Genomic DNA, 12,745 nt, shown 5'->3' with positions numbered 1-12,745 from the left:
TAGCACAGTAAGAAGTCTCACAACACCAGGTTAAAGTCCAACAGGTTTATTTGGTAGCAAATACCATAAGCTTTCGGAGACCGAAAGCTTATGGTATTTGCTACCAAATAAACCTGTTCTCTATCCAAGCTAATAAATTATTCCTAACCCCATGTGATCTTACCTTGTGTATTAACCTTTTGGGTGGCACCTTATCAAGTGCTTTCCTAAAGTCCAGATATACTTCATCTACAGGATGTCCATTATCCACTTTGCTTGTTACATCTTTGAAGAACGCCAGCAAATTAGTCAAACATGATTTACCCTTCATAAAACTGTGCTGACTCTAATGGATTGCATTTTGACTTTCCTGTCATTACTTTGTTAATAATGGATTTTAACAATTTCCCAACAACAGATGTTAAACTGGTCCAGTTTCCTATTTTCTGCCTCCCTCCCTTTTTGAATATTAGCATTTTTCCAATCAACTGTAACTTTCCCCACATCCAGGGAATTTTGGAATATTATAACTAATAGATCCACTATCTCCGCTGCCACTTCCTTTAATACCCTAGGATGGAAGTCATCAGGTCCTGTGGACTTGTCTGCCTTCAATCCCACTGGTTTGCTCAGTACTTTTTCCCTATTGATGATGAGTGTTCTAAGTTCCTTCCTTTCTATTACCTCTGCATTACCTGTTACTATTGGGATGGTACCAGTTTGCTCCACTGTGAAAACTGAGGCTATATATTGATTTAGTGTCTCAACCATTTCTGTGTTCCGAGACTTTTGCTATCCTTTCTTATATTTTGCATTAGATTTTTTTCATAATTTATCTTTGTTCTTTTTATTACTTTTTTAGTAACCCTTTGTTGATCTTTAAAAGTTTCCTAACTTCCTTGCTTAGCCATGGATGTTTTTTCCCCTCTCACAATCTTTCTCTCTCTCTGGAATATAATTTAGTTGAGAGGAATTGAATATCTCATTACAACTGTCACTGCTCATCAATTGTTCTACCTTTTAGCCTTCCTGCCCAGACCACTAAGGCCAAGTCTCATCTCATGCTTATGTAATTACCTTTGTTTAACTCCAGGACCCTAGTGTAGGACTCCAGTTTCTCGCCCTCAATCTGAACTTTGAATTCTAGCATGCTATGATCATTTTTCCCCAGAGGATTCTTAACTATGAGATCATTAGTTAATCCCCCCTCATTACATAACACCAAATTCAGAATAGTCTGCTCCTTGGTTGGTTCACAACATATTGCTCCAAGAAACAATCTCCAATACATTCAATGAACTCCTTCCCCCTTGAGGTTACCCTTGGCAATTTGATTAATCCAGTCTATGTGCACATTAAAATTATCCATGATTATTCCTGTACCTTTTTTACAAGCTCCCAATATTTCCTGATTTATACTGTGGCCAACTGTTACTGTTATGTGATCTATAGATTACTCCCACCAGCGACTTCTTTCCCTTCTACTCAAACTGATTCTACATCTTGATCTCCAGTGTCTAAATTATTTCTCACCACAGCACTTCTCTCTTCCCTCACTAACAAAGTTACACCACCTCCTTTTCCTTTTTGCCAGGTACCCTTGGATATTCAATTCTCAAACCTGGTTTCCCTGCAACCACATCTCAGTAATCATCACCAAATCATACCTCTTTTTTTCTATGTGCACTGTTAACTCAATTTTATTCCAAATGCTTCTTGCATTCAGATACAAAGCCTTTAAGTTTGTTCTATTATCAAATTTCCCTACTTCTGTATGATTTCTCAGATAATATGACATCGATACATTCTGTTCCTTCCTTTTATTTTCTAGTCACCATCAGCCTCGTCATTAACCTGTACTCCTACCTTCTAATTTTCCATTCAACTGAACCCTTGCCCCATGGCTGCTTTCCTGCTGGATGTCCACTAATTGGCCATCTGACACTTGATTTGACAGTCTGAGATGGCAGCTGCAAGTGCAAGACAGACCACTCATTTTCCATTCAGCCTCCTTCACCCTATCAAAAACAGCACCTACAGATCACTCATGAGCCAGTCATGGAAATAACACTGCTCTATCACATACACCTCTGAACTGAACTCATGGCTTCAGGGTGGCGAAGGAAAGAAGAAAATAGCTTGGATTTCTGCTTCAAATTATTCCCGAAATCTATATTTGAAAAATGTATGTATGGATCTCAGGTGAGGATACAGTTAGGTTTAGAAGTGATGCATTCTGCACTGTCAAGAGTTATATGTCAATAATGGACACTTCCCAATACAAGCATCATTTCCCACATCCCAACAAGGTATTCAAGAAAATTGATAAAATATTACATGCAATTAAGAAAGCTTCTATTCAGATCCACCAAATCATTCATACAATAATAAAATGTTCAGATTTATTATTTGTCCTTGGATAGAATCAGCTGCCCAGGTTTTGAATGAATTATCTTCTTGAGCATGTGTACTGTTAGATGTTGGTGGATAACAGCTGTGTGCGCTAATGAAGCCAACAGATGAAACCTGAATAGTTGTAACTGTTATTACCTAAAAAAAAGGCTTTTGTATCCAGCTTTAGCCAATGATATTTCACTGTAGGTCCTTGCTCTACACTGAAAACCAGATACTGGGTGCGAAAAATGAAAATCCTTGCATTTAGTAAGGGAAAAAGTAAATGCCTAAACGTGGAAATCCGATGAGAAATAAAGGAGGAAGAAAGAACTGGGGGGAAAAGAGTTATACATTATTTTTAAATTTTGCAGATCAAAATAAAAGCACAGACCGAGTTCATTTAGTCCATTGTGTATTTACCAGCAGCTTCAATTAGAACAATCCATTCTAATGCTAATCTGCTTCATTTTATATCTCTCTCCTTTTCAAATACTTGGCCAATTCTCTTTAAATGATGTTATTGCCTATTTCAATGCCGTTCAAGGTAAGTATTTTTCTAACATTTCCCTATGTCTTTTCTATTGACACGAGGAGTTCATGACCCCTCATTGTGGTCTGTCAAACAGTGGGATGAATCATATTTACTCCCTAAAAGTGCTGAAACCCCAGATTAGAACTCTTTAACTTTCTCTATTATAGTTTTTTTAAAAATCACTCCCTTTCTTGTAACTATAACCATCGCTCACTCTTGGTACTTATTCCAGTGGATTTTCACAGGGCCATTTGCATAGCTCAATTATGCTTCCTATAACAGGGTGCTCAGAACACCAAGTTATATCTTAACTTTCTAAAATAGTAACACAGCTTCTCAACATTTCAGTGGCAATGTCATTGTAATAACAGAGAAGCAATCAGAATTTCAAAATAATTCTCAGATGATGGTTTTGCCTTTCCTTAAACTGAATTAAATTAAAAGACAGCTCTTCAATAAAATGTATGCTGCATTCTGTCATACAACATACGGATTCTAGCACTACCGAAGACTAGAGGCATTGTTCAATTTTGAAACGTTGGGTGACTGCATGTTTCTCACATCAGCAGCAGCATTACTGCCTGCAGTTACACTAGCATTAATATAACCTAATGTAACTGTATTATACAGAATAACACACATCGCTCGAGCATGCAGATCTTTTGGAAATTCTCATCATAAATAAAATCTTCCAGTCTTTTGTCTCAGAAATAGCAAATTGTTAGTCGATGTAACCTAACATCGAGTTGCCTTTAAAAAAAATGAAACAGGCTGTTCAAACTTGCGGACAAACATAGAGGCATTTCTAAAACAAAAATGCTGATTGTGTATCACAGATTGGGGACTACGCAAATCAAATCAGCACCATTTGGAGAAAGGGAAGCTTTGGAACAAAAGAGAAGCTGTTTTTTTCCCTCTCTTCTTTTTTGGGTTAGACACAAGCATTTACTGAGCCATCCGTTTCTAGACAATAGTTGTAGATAACTGCTGAGGCTCACAAATGGTTGAGCAGGTGGCGAGAGCATTGCCGTTAAAGTGCAGTGCACATCCTAGAGCACAGGATTGGTGTTGAGATTGTAATTATATACAAAGCATTCCAGATAGGCATCTGGCAGTTCAGGCAATGAAGTATTCTATAAATCATGAAGTAGATGCATGCAACATTCACTGTGACCAACAGTTGTAACTCAAAGGGAAACTAACATGCTCTGATGTAGTTCATACTAATTAGCTCAAACATTTCACCTACCTGGCAGCAGCTTTGAAGAGAGTGGCTTGTTTGTTACACAGCTTGGTGCTATAGTTTAACGCATCAGAATCTAGAAATATAAACACAGGTATTTTACTTAGAATTAAAAATAAGATACTCATGGTTATCAAGTGTAAAAATCATTTTCTGTAAGCTTGCTCTTTCATAATGACCAATCACAGGCGACTTTTCTCAAAGGATTACCACAAATAAACTAACAGAAAATTTGAAGAAAACTTAACACGTCAAATTAAAGTCTGGTCCTGATTATCAATGATGTATTCCAGTCATGGCCAGTCACAGAAAGCCTCACATGTACCACTGGATACTGCCGGGTCTCTCTCTCTAGGGACGCCCCGACACGGATGTAGCCATAGGAGAGAGGCAGGCTGTCAGATTGAACGAGTCCCTCAACCTCTTGCTGCCTGTGCCGACTGACAACCACCGTGACCAGGTCCAGGCACAGCCCCAAGAGAAGGCCCTCAGTCTGTTCATTCCCCTCTGCAACGGATGGCCAAAGATCAAGAGTATGTTTTTTCTGTAGGTTAACAACCATCCTGAACTCTGATGGTGGAGAAAGAAAAACTGATAGAGCAACAAAGATCTCCTGTTTACTGGCACAACATGCAAGTAAAGGTTCCTGATATCAGTTGGTGAAAGGTTAGCTAACCTCCTGCCCTTTTTCCATAGCTCCGTCACTTATTCCTCTTCAGAAAAAGAATCCTAGTCTCGTGAAAGCCATGGACTACCTCGCACTAAGTTGATCTTTCTCTACACCCTAGCTATGAGTGTAACACTGCATTCTGCATTCTCTCCTTTCCTTCTCTATGAACAGTATGCTTAGTCTGTATAGCAAGCAAGAAACAATACTTTTCACTCTATACTAGTACATGTGACAATAAATCAAATCAAAGACGGAATCTGCCTCCACCATAATTCAGTAGGCTTGGTAATTGAAAATAGCTTGTGTGAAAACTAAACATTGGGCTGCAATATAAATGCTTTTGGAGCCTGGTGATTTCACAATAAAATTGGATTTTCTATATAGATGAAGCCTGCTATTACTTAACAATCATGTGATGCGAAATCTGTGGAAGGAATTTGAAAATCAATTTTATGTGCTACTGTGCTAAATCTCCAGTCTCAAAGATAGTTCATATTGCAGTCCCACATTTAGTTATCACACAAGTCATCTGAACCATTTTTACCAGTGGTATAACACGTATTAGATCCTCTATGGTTATAACTGATTCAGTTAGCATTATTGCAAGCTGAAAATATGCACATCTCAAAATGATGCAAGTACTTCAGTGGACAGATATTGTTTCCTTGATGGTTACTCATTGATAGTTCAAGTCATTCCATTCAAATACAACCATGCTTGGAGGCCATTTATAGTATATTTGCTTGTTCTGCAGATGTAGTTTGGTAGACAGTCCGGAATCCTCTGTATAGTTGCCCATCTAATAGGGTTGAGAAATGCAGATTTTAATCAACTAAAACTTGAGAATTTATATCTTAGCTGGATTGAAACCAGATAGTAGTCAGTTTGAAGATAGAGGCAAGAGGGTTAGTCAGATGCTTTAGTGATGGTGTGCTAATAAAGTCCAGTAAAGGTGATCATATGCATTCCCTATGACTCTTGCTACATTCATCCAGATGGAGGGTAGTTTTCCAGGGAGTCTGCTCACAGGGAGGCCAGTGATGCTGAACTGAAAGAACCATCTTGGATTAAATTACCACAATGTGACAACAATTGAGTCTGGAAATTTCCTTCAGCACTGTAAACATCAGCAAGCATGCAAGTTTGTGTTTCACATGCTGTTGTACCACACTATCCTTATTCAAGAGTTGACTTCATCCACTATGTGAGTGAATACCTTTCCATTAGTTTAAATGTAATTAATATTGCTGAAATAATGAGGCCCAAAGAAATAATCCTGGTTTAGTATTATAGATATGCACAGGAAGATTAAACGTAGCTTTCCTGATTACTATTTCAAGCTATGAATTCAATTACAAAAATTGCTCATGCGTAAACAAATGCCACAATAGATGGTGGGTAAAATTACACAGAAAATAGATTTTCCTGTTGCAGTTTAAGAGTGGAGAGTAAAAATATAGTTACAAGTCTGCTATTATAGTGGTAGCAAAGTTTTTCTACTTGCATAATTGAGGTTATTGATTGCTTTGCAGAGATTACTAATCGTATTTTGTCAGCCGATAAAGACAGAGGTCTGTTATATATTATGTACAATGTCAAGAGTTCTTTCCTATTTCACATCTGGGCTTTATCCTCTCCCTAAGTTTCAAAATGGCTCTTTGTAAGCAGAGAAAATCCTTCCTCTAATCACCATTAAAATTCTGTCATTATGCCCCAGTATGAAATTAGTCTCTGAGATGAAATATACAAAATGACTTTGAATAGACAATATTTTAGATGCTGAATTCCAGCTATCAAGTCCGTCACAACCTCCAGATCCCTGACAGCAGTTAACCTACCCTACTTAGTTCTTTAAGTATTGAATTACTTTGCTGCTTTCCTGTTGTACAAGTTTCTTTGATCTGAAGTTAAGTTCCTGACGTTTGGGTTTGAATTATCTAAAAATAATCTGACACATTGAATGTGTACTAATGTACTACCTCATATGCTAATACTGCACCAACAATAAGAGGCCAGAGCCCCTAAATGATCTGAGGACTTTGAGACCTCTGTAAGCTATCAAGTACTATGGCAATAATTATTTACTGCCATGAAATATATTAATTTACTGTTATTAAAATTAAAAATTACTATGGCTATCTAATGCCAGTGACACTCATCAGTACAACTTACGTTTTACACTTCTATGGGCCCAATTTTACCATTTTCATTCTAAATGCTGAATCTGGACGCAATTCAGATCTGACTTGGAAATCTGCTCTCAGGTGCGCCCATATGCACTCGGCCTGAAAAAAAAATCGTGGGTCTGAATTGCGCGCCCGAAACAATCAGAGCTCTGAACTGTGCTTGCGCAGTGAGGAAAAAATTTTGAAAATCACACCGCTGTCACATCGCTCCCGGGCCGCAAAAAGCGGATAAAGCAGATCTGGCCCCACAGACATCACCCCCACAACATAACTGTCCTCCTTTTCCACCCACCCGCCCCACTACCCAGACCGATCTCGACTCTCTTTCCCCTCCCACCGATTGCCCACAGAGTGGCAGCAGACCCACCTGCCCCTGGCCCTCTCCCCCCTCAGAGAATGATCGAGCCTACCCCCCCCACCCCGCAACAGACATCGATCTGGCCTCCCTCCTCCCTTCCCCACATCCCCCCACCAGACAACGATCTGGCCTCCCTCCCCTCCCCCAGAGATACATTTGACCCGCCTCCCCCCCCCCCCCCCCCCACCAGAGATACATCTGACCTACCTCCTCCTCCTCCTCCCCCCCCTTCCCCGCCCCTCCAACACCGATCTGAGTCAGAGAGCCATTGGAAGCACTAAACTTACCTTTTCAGCAACTGGAGCGCCCGAAACAGACCTTTGCCGAGAATGTCTGTTTCACGCCCAATCTGGACGCGCAAACGCGATGATAAAGGGGGGAAATGCTGATAAAGTTGGGCAGGCAGTTCATTAATTCAATTTAAATGCATGCAAATACATTTAAATCGCCACTGCACCTGTTGCAGGCACGAATCGGATCATGGCCATTTTCGGGCCTTGGTAAAGTGGGCATCTGCGCGGACGCAGGTGCAGATCGCATTAATGGCCTCACGCCCGACTTTCCCAATCGAGCCCTGTGTAACTATTTTTCACAAATGCAATCTATTTCATTTTTATTCATGGGAATGTGGGCTTCCTTAGCGAGGTCAACCTTTATTCTGCATCCCTAATTGGCCTGAGAAGCATGTGGTGAGCCTCTTAACTTCTGCCGTTGGGGTTAGATGTATGTGGCGTAGGTGCACCCATGTTGTTGTTAAAGAGGGAGTTGCACAATTTTGAAGAGCGACAATAAAGGAATGACAATATATTTCTAGGTCGGGATCGTGTGCTACTTGGAGGAAAACTTTCAGGTGCTGCTGTCTCTATGCACCTGCTTCCCTTATCCTTCTAGGCAGTAGAGGTTGCTGGTATAGGAAGTGCTGTGGCAAATGCCTTAGTGAGTTGCTGCAATGAATCTTTACAGATAGTATACATTTCTGTCACTGTGCATTGATGAGGGCTGGGGTGCCAATAAAATATAGTGCTTTGTTTTGGATGGCATTGAGCTTCATGATTATTGCTGGGGCTAAACTTACCCAGGTAAATGGAAAGCCGATATGCCCCTGATTTTTGCCTTGTATATGGTGGATAGGCTTTGGGATTCAGAGGTGAATTACTTGAAGCCGAATCATAATCTCTCACCTGCTCCTGTAGCTACAACATTTATGTGGGTAGTCTAGTTAAGTTTCTGACCAATGGCACGACTCCCTTCCCCTACCATCTGTCAAGGGGAGGTAGTTAGGATATCTTTTGCTGGAAATGGTCACTGCCTGACACTTGTGTGGTGTGATCGTTACTTGCCACTTAGCAGCTCCAGCCCGAATGTTGTCCTGGTCTTGCTGCATGTGGGCATGTGCTGCTTGATTGAGGAGTTGCAAACAGTATTAAACACTGCAATCATCACCACTTCTGACCTAGAGGTCGAGAAAGTCATTGATGAAGCAGCTGAAGCTGATCGGACCAAGGACACCACCCTGAAGAACTCCTGCAGTGATGTTCTTTGGGCTGAGGTGACTGGTCTGAAACAACCATACTAGCTATGTCTCCAGCCAATTAAGAGTGTTCTTTCAATGACCATTGACTTCAATTTTACTGGGGCTCCTTGATGTCACATTCAGTCAAGTGCTGCCTTGACATCAAGAGCAGTCATTTTCACCTCATCTCGAGTTCAGCTCTTTTGTCCATGTTCGGATCAAGGCTATAATGAGGACTAGAGTTGAATGACCCTGGCAGAATCCAAACTGAACGTCAGTGAGCAGGTTATTGCTAAGTAATTGCTACTTGGTAGCACTGTTAATGACACCTTCCATCGCTTTGTTGATGATTGAGAGTAAACTGATGGGGCTGTAATTGGTAGGGCTGGATTTGTACTGTTATATGTGGACAAAACATATCTAGGCAATTTTCCAGGCCAGTGTTGTAATTGTACTGGAGCAGTTTGACTACAAGGGTGTGGCTCATTCTGGAACACAAGTCTTCAGCTCTTTGGCCCAGATGTTGTGGAGCCCAGATTTTACAGCATCCAGTGTCCTCCACCATTTCCTGATATCAGGAGAGAATTGAATTGGCTGAAGATTGCTATCTGTGATGTTTGTAATCTCACGAGGAGGCAGAGATGGCTGTGACATTTACAAGTATTTCAACTTTGTCTTTTGCACAGATGTGCTCAGCATCTCATCATTGAAGATTGGTATGTTCATGGTTTCCCAGGTTGTTTAACTGCCCACCACAATTGATGACTGGATGTGGAAGAACTGAAGAGCTTTGATTTTATTAATTGACTTGGGAATTACTTAACTCTGTTAATAGAATGCTACAACTTCTGTTAAGCATGTCTGTAGTCCAGTATGGCTCGGTTGGCATGTCATTTTTGTGTACTCCCAGTGCTGCTCTTGGCATTGTCTCCTATACTTCTCATTAAACCTGTATGAGTCGCTTGCCTTGATGGGAATTGTAGAGTGATGGATATGCCAGGTGGTGAGGTTATAGATTATGATGGAATACTGTGAATAGTTCACAGTGCGTCATGGATGCCTAGATCTGAGCTACTAACCTGTGTTAAATCTATCTCATTTAGCATGGGTGAGTACCGCACAACATAATAGAAAGGTGTTAAAAAGCATACAACAAGTAGATTAGGGAGGATGAGGTTAATTAGGATTTCTACTTATTTTGATTTTCACACCACCTGCCGCAGGCACCTATGTCTTTCAGAATTTGCAAGCTCGGTTGCTAGTTATGACACCTAGCTACTCTTGGCTATGAACAATGAAGATCTGTGCCCTTACTTTTCTGTGCTTCTTCCAAGTGATGGTCGACATGCAAGAGTATGGATTCAACGACTGAATAAGGGCAGGTGTGGTTTCCTTGTCCATGTTAGGCTAGGTATCATGGGATTTCATGAGGTCCGGAGTCGATGTTAAGGCCTCTCAGGGCATTCCCTCTTGACTGTATACCACTGTGCTGCCATCTCTAAGGGTACTGCCCTGCTGGTGGGGACTCAGATTATGACTGCATCAGACTGTTGCTTGATCAGCTTGGGACAGCTTTTGCAATTTTAATTCAAGTCTACAGGTGTTAGTGGGAAGGACTAAGCTGGCTGTGCATTTATCATGTCTAGTACCTAGATTGGTGCTGGGTTATCCATCTAGATTTATTCTTATTAGATGTTTCATAGCATTTAGATACAACTGAGGGATTCACTGGGCCATTTCAGAGGGCAGTTAAGATCAGGCTGCTGTAGATCTGGAGTCACATACAGGCCAGCAGAATCCCTTCCCTAAAAGACATCAGTGAATGAGATGGTCTTTTGTGACAATTTAGGAGTTTCGCGGTCACCATTACTGACAATAGCTTTTCATTCCAGATTTGTTTAACATTCCTCAGCTGCTGCAGTGGGATTTGAACCCATGTCTCTGCATCATTTGCCAGTAACATAATCACTGTGCTGCTGTTACACATAGTCAAGACTAAAGTTGCACTGAGTCCCATTGGCTCCCAAAGAGAAGACAGTGAGCAGCTGGCAACAAGGCCAAGTAAACCTGTCAGATACACAAGTATAATTTAAAACCTAGCCTTAACAAATAGCCAACTGACTGTATTCCAAGGATAGAACGATATATCAAATGAATATATACTTGATGTCCATAAAGCACATCCAGTGCCAAAATGTTTTAAAGGAACACCGCCAATTATACTGTAAATGACGGATGTATTAACTAATATATTAAGTGCACAAAATTATCTATGCCTTTACATTTGTCAATTTTCACATTTACATTTTAGGAATATTGGCTGGTATTTAATGCCCTCCTCCAAGGAGAGTTTGGTGGTGGAGACGGGCATTTAAACTGGAGGGGTGGCAGGAGATGGTCATGCTGCCTTTCTGTCCCAGTCGTGATTAAATGTGGGGCAGGAAGGCTCATGGACAACCATCCCTCTGCACTGCTAATTAAGGCCCTTAAGTGGGCAATTAATTCCCACTTGAGGGTTCACAGTGCCTGATGGAGGAATCCAGCACTGAGAAGGAGGCTGCCGAGAGCCAGCCTATCATCTTTGCTGCTGAACCCCATGTCTCCCTCCCCACCAACAACCCATAGCCTGCGGACTTCCCCCCCCTCCCATGGCAGCTCTTGGGCAGCACAATTTCCACCCCCACCTTGATCCCACAGAAACCCTGCTCATAGAAATCATAGAAACACTACAGTACAGAAAGAGGCCATTCGGCCCATCGAGTCTGCACCGACCACAATCCCACCCAGACCCTACTCCCTTATCCCTACATATTTTACCCACTAATCCCTCTAACCTATGCATCTCAGGACACTAAGGGGCAATTTTAACATGGCCAATCAACCTAACCCGCATATCTTTGGACTGTGGGAGGAAACCGGAGCACCCGGAGGAAACCCACGCAGACACGAGGAGAATGTGCAAACTCCACACAGACAGTGACCCAAGCCGGGAATTGAACCCAGGTCCCTGGAGCTGTGAAGCAGCAGTGCTAACCACTGTGCTACCGTGCCGCCCACTGCTGCCCACATTGGCACTTAACACAGCGGGCATTCCCAAGAGTAAGCGACACAGGCACTTGTGTTGGCTCTCCAGCTGGACAGGCAAAAGTCCTCTCTCCTACATTAAATTTCATACTTTGAGTAGGGCGAATTTCAGAATCCAAATTTTGCAATCTTGTTGCAGTCAGAACTTTAATGAAGATGGGCTTTTTGTCATTGAATCATTACTAGTTTACACTTTGCAACTATGAAGACTGATTTATTCTGCGTTAACAATATCATGACTAATATCTAGGAAGTTATGATGAAACAACATATAAGAAGCCCACATGGAGACAGGAACAGTAGTCGTCACTTAAAAATAAATAAACGTGTTAAAAAATTTTTGAAGTGTAATTACAGTTAGGGTTAAATACAAGAACAAATCTTGCAGCACTCTTTCTCCAAAATGTTTTTAGGAGCTGCAGCATCTAAGCTGTGATTGTTCAGTTCTCAGACTTCTCCAAACATTGAGCACTGCAATAGGTGACAAGACACCAACCCACAGGACAGATGTATGGTATTAACAGCTTAAAGCCAACAGCCGACATGTCTCTGCTCAGATTCCTGACTAAATCAATGTTTCACTTACGAAATTTCAAATCTGTACTGAATTAGTTCACCAAACATCATCTGATAGGCTCTTTAAACCAAAGTCTCAGTGAATTTGTTTCTGCTATGCTTTTTAAATTACTAATCTATTTGAGCCAAGTAGCAATATTCTCATTCTGAGATTTGCAGCTCAATTCTAACCTAATATAAAATTTCAAGTCGCTGATATAGATTGCTTCC

General features: G+C 41.1%; 1 protein-coding gene across 9 annotated transcripts in view; it reads right to left on the bottom strand.

Moving 5' to 3' along the window:
* fam49a (family with sequence similarity 49 member A) overlaps nt 1-12,745 on the bottom strand; it is a 210,735-nt gene that overhangs the window by 58,352 nt on the left and 139,638 nt on the right. For all 9 annotated transcript variants that reach the window (XR_013497783.1, XM_078213103.1, XM_078213100.1 and 6 more), the window contains one exon: nt 4,155-4,224. The gene's annotated coding sequence lies outside the window, so the exon portion shown is untranslated. The remainder of the gene's footprint in view (nt 1-4,154; nt 4,225-12,745) is intronic.

The sequence above is a fragment of the Mustelus asterias genome, chromosome 5 (genome assembly GCF_964213995.1).
Source record: "Mustelus asterias chromosome 5, sMusAst1.hap1.1, whole genome shotgun sequence".
Classification (NCBI taxonomy): Eukaryota; Metazoa; Chordata; class Chondrichthyes; order Carcharhiniformes; family Triakidae; genus Mustelus; species Mustelus asterias.
The sequence above is the reverse complement of the archived record's forward strand: the minus strand, read 5'-3'. Positions and strand labels throughout refer to the sequence as shown.